Raw genomic sequence first — 5,454 nt, forward strand, 5'->3', positions numbered from 1 at the left:
TAGCATTTCTGAAAAAAGCACGATGTAGATATTGAAAAAACAGGAAGAATAAATATTCCTGTGAAAAATTCAATATCTACGTTTGTTTACAGCATTTTTATTTTGTTTGTAAATGCTGCATAAAGTTAAATGAATAAAAAATAATATTCAAACGATTTTTTATTGTGTTAGATAAAAGTTTTAAGAAGTAATGTAAAGCATATTATATGTAATCTTATGTATTAATAACACTTATGTAAGTACTGTATATTTTCTTTTTATTTGTCTTAGTCTTATATACAGTAAAACCTCGATTATCCGGATTAATTGGGGATGAAGGTAGTCCGGATAAGAAAATATCCGGATAATCGAAACAAATACTTTAATTTCTCTTTTAATGATAATACAACACGTTTTCGTTTTGATGACATATCGGTAATATTAAAAGTAAATACTGTATTTAAATCGTGATCAAACTTTCAACAAACAAACGTTCGTATTGAATTTGGTGTACTACTGACCAGCGCTAACAGACTACCTATGATTTAAAAGGCCCTCTGGTGGCGCAAGAAGACGGATTTTATAAAATAAAAAGCAGTTGAAATTGCATTTTTATGAATAAAAATTCGACAAACTATTTATCGTTTTATGACGAATAAAATTTTTCATCTCGTTCACGGCTTTTAAGTAATGCATAAAACTTCGCAACGCGAGGCTCTTCGGACCACAAGACATAGACGGCGGCCGACGTTGCCCATGCCTTTCGCCGCTTTTGGTCATAGAAATGATGTGATTTGAATATAAATTATTTATAAATACGTATGTCAAGTTATATTTTTATTACGACGCGAAATATATTTAAGAGTTTATGGCCACTGTGCCAGGTGAGATGTGACGTTGCTGAAATAAAAAAAAAAATTATGCATTCCATCACGTACATAAACAGTATCGTAATTCGCCAAGTGCCAATCATCAAATTCCTAAATTTTTTGTTTATTTTGAACAATCCGGATAATCGAAAATCCGGATAATGGAGGTCCGGATAATCGAGGTTCTACTGTAATTCGAAATTTTTTTCTGCATAAAAATATTAGATAGTTAGTTGCACAGGGTCTGAGAGACCCGAAGCATTCATTTTCGTAATCTTTCAACCCCATTTACTGCAGGGGTAATATATCAAAAGCCTAGATGATCCAAAAATTTGAGATTTTGCAAGGTTAATTCCATATATGTGCATTGATGCTAGATAGCACTAATGATCATATATAGATGCTAGTTGGAAACTAGCATTTTGGAAACTAATCTACTTGAAACACTATAGAATCCTGCAAAATTTTGAAAATAGAAAAGCTACATATGTTATTTATTTACACATTTCTCAAGCTTTTGACTCTGTTCTACCTAATATTATTTTACATATTTTGCTTGAATACTTTGGCATTAACCCTGGTTTCTTAGCTTGCATAAATAACTATTTTCTCTCAAGACTTTGCAAGATAAACTTAAACCATTTCGAATTTATAGATTTTCCCGTATTTGTGGCATTCCTCAAGAATTAATTTTCAGCGGACTATTTTTTCTGCACACTCAATAACTTCTTTAACAATATTAATTCCAAAGTCATAGCCTGTGCGGACAACATAAAACTCCTAAATGACAACCCTATCGTTGTACAAACTGGCCTTAAAATACTATTTTTAGCCTTAAGTAAAGTAAATTTAAGAATTAATATTTGTAAAACTGACACGATGTGTTTCTCTTTGATTAGAAATCTTTCACTTCCGCATTTTTTCATTTATAGTCAAGTTTCAAATTATACAACTTTATATAGTGATTTTGGAGTTGTCTTCGACAATAAATTATCTTTTAAAGGTCGTATAGAAAAATAGCAAAACTCTCGCAATCCACCTGGAATCCTTTGGCGATTCTGTAAGTCTCTTTCCTCAAAATCTTTACTGTGAGAATCTGGTTGTAAAATTAATTAAATTTTTTAAATTTAAATTTCGATGTAATGATTCAATGATAAATTCGACACTTTTCCCTTTTTTTGTTAAAAAAAAGTTGAGAGGAAGAAGGAAGAAGCATTTCCTTTTGACTGTTAGTTTTCTGAGAGAGATCGTTATCACTTCTCATGACATAATCTCTGACCAACACGACTCATCTAATCATCCTGTCAGATAGTCGAAATACTAACCCAAGATTGGAGACAAATTTCGTATGAAAAGGTTAGAAACCGCCATTTTTGCGCTGACCCCATTCATTAGAAGATCCTATATAATTTGGTTTGTGTCTTCCATTTTTGTTCCGCCTCTCTTCTGAATGCATTGCCAAATTGAAGACATCTCCTTGGATGAATTTATTTTCATCAAATAGAAAGGAAAACGTATGTAAACAATATAGAGGTATATTTTACTATATAATGTAAACTCTCTCTCTCGATATTAAGTAGTTAAAGGTATATTTAGATAAGTCATTGACCAAGATTTTATGTTAATTATATTTATATTGTATTTATCCTTTAGTTTGCATAGTTTATTAAACATTTACTAAGGTCAATTTTCTTTACAAATTTCCAGTCTGTAATAGATCATTAGTTACCGATATTATTTTACTTCTTTGTTTTGTGTAAAGATTTGTATTTGGAGGCGAATTCTTGAAAGTCTTGGGATATTTTTCCGAAACAATGAGTCCTTCCATAAAAAATTGCAGTAACGAGTTGTTTAACTTTTCATCCAACATTTAAAATTTTTGTGGTGTCATCTGTTATGCTAGATCATTAGTTACCGATATTATTTTACTTCTTTGTTTTGTGTAAAGATTTGTATTTGGAGACGAATTCTAGAAAATTTTGGGATATTTTTCCGAAACAATGAGCTCTTCCATAAAAAATTGCAGTAACGAGTTGTTTAACTTTTCATCCAACATTTAAAATTTTTGTGGTGTCATCTGTTATGCTAATTTATATTAAAAATTTAAAATAGAAAAAAAAAACTTAATTTTAAGGTGAGGAATGAGTTTTATTTTACAAAATTGTAATAGCTAATAGCGAGAAAAATTGTTATTAAATCCAACTCTACTGAAGATACGACAAATGACCGACCTTTAGCTTTTCATTCTGTCGACTTTTTATCATCAAAATTTAGTTGCACCAACTCCTGTAATACATAAACTTCACTGCAAAATTTCAAAAATTTTCGACATAAAGCACAGGATTTATTATGCTACTAATAATAGTTAATTCATTTCATATTACAGGTAGTCACTGTAAGTGAATAATTTTTGTTTGATTTAGCACTGAATATTGCGAAATTACTTATTTTACAAGACAAAATTATTTTGTATTTCTCAGTATTGTTAGTGTTTGATAAAAACTGAAATATAAGAAAAACTGAAAAGTAAGTTTAAGAACCTAAATCATCAGGTCGGTTTCCAGGTACTTATGACTTTAATAACCAGTCACAAAATTAAGACTCGTCTGTTTAATGTTGAAGAATAGGTCTGATTGGTGTTATTTCAACATTAAACAGACGAGTCACAAAATTAAGACTCGTCTGTTTAATGTTGAAATAACACCAATCAGACCTATTCTTTGCGGTACCTAAATGGTCCCGAAANTCGTCTGTTTAATGTTGAAGAATAGGTCTGATTGGTGTTATTTCAACATTAAACAGACGAGTCACAAAATTAAGACTCGTCTGTTTAATGTTGAAATAACACCAATCAGACCTATTCTTTGCGGTACCTAAATGGTCCCGAAAATGACTGTTTTTAATAATAATATAAAAATGTAGAAAAAACTGAGCGAAGAATTTTAACTTTGGAGTTCTTAGACCAGAATTGAAATGGCGTATTATCCCAGTCCAAACTGTAGTTAGCAGGATCTTCATCGGAACTATCTTCATTTAGGTTCATAGGTATCCTTCTTTGTAACTACTACTCCCATTTTCGAATTACAATGCCATCTGTTTCTTTTTTTTGTGTGTAATTTCATTGTGCTTTAAACACAATCTCTCCAATTTTATGGAGTGATTTGCAAAATAGCTTTTTGCCATAAAGTTTTCACATCTGAATCTCGCGACCAAGTTCCACTTTTTAATGATTTTATTTACTTCTTCCAACAAGAAAATCTTGTTATGCGTATCTCGTAATACTGAGGAAAAAACTGCTTACTCCTCAATTCAAAAATGTGACTGGATGGTTCTATAGCATTGTTTAAATAACTGTGGTCGTTTAATTAAGAAACAATTCAAAACTGTTGCTTAGTTTCACTCGATCATTATAACTGAACATGAATTTATTTCGAATTTTATTTTTATTAACATTTTTTACACAAAACTGTATTCGATAAATATTGTGGTAGTACAGTACGTTTAAAATAGTTTTCCGTTTCTGGGCCATTATCTGTAACAAATTTAAGCTTTCTGATAGTCTAATACTCTCTTAAAATATTAGAAAGTCCGGCAATGAGAGTTGCATAACTTTCCCGGCTCTTAATAGTTTTTATCTAAAAAATAGCTTTTACATTATTAAGGAAAATAAATAAATTATTTGTGGCGCTATCTTCTATGAGATATTTTTATAAAAATTTTTATATTTTTAATTACGATAAAATGACAAAAAAAAACTTAATTTGAGGGTAGGGATGACTTTTATTTTTAAAAAATTCAAATGTTAATAACGAATAAAATCATTAAATGCTACTTCTCTTTAGATATTACATGGATACTCCTTTATTTTCTTGCCTTCTGAAAGTTTAACCAACAAAATTTTACAGCGTCAATGCTTCTTCTGTACAAGCCAACATGAGAAATTTCGTTTTATCCAGAGACATTTAACAAATTAGACGTCAACAAACACATACATACATATGCACTGAATTTTTTGGCATTACTTTTTTGGGTTAGGAAGTCTAAAACACGGAAATTTGAAAATACTTTCAAGGCTTAAATTTGACACGATTCCAATACTTTTCCTTGTTATGTATGCATTAATAACCGGAAAAGTAAAATCCAACAAGTTGCGTAACTTTCCTTGCAAGAACAATACTAATTAGTATGAAATTGAAATTATCTGCGGCGCCATATTTTGTGAGATTTTGTTTAAAAATACTTTTTATAATATTAATTAATATAAAAGAACAAAAAGCTTAATTTGAAAGTAAAATTGATAGTACAGATGAGTTCTTAAAAAAATTAAGGGCAATAACGTGTAAAATATTCATTAATCTATACTAATATTATAAAGAGGTAATGTTTGTATGTATGTATGTATGTTAGTTTGTATGCAGCAGGTAATCTCCGAAACTACTCATCCGATTTCAAAAATTCTTTCACCAATATTTAGAATGGAACTTCAGGGTGGACATAGGCTGTATATTATTCCGTTAAACATGGGGGATGGACAGTTCTTTACGGTAAGCCTTACGGAAAAGGTTACCGTAAAGAACTCTGCTTCTATTTATACCATTTTAGATGC

The sequence above is a fragment of the Centruroides sculpturatus genome, unplaced genomic scaffold, assembly GCF_000671375.1.
Source record: "Centruroides sculpturatus isolate CEXI.00-Female unplaced genomic scaffold, Cexi_2.0 scaffold1293, whole genome shotgun sequence".
NCBI lineage: Eukaryota > Metazoa > Arthropoda > Arachnida > Scorpiones > Buthidae > Centruroides > Centruroides sculpturatus.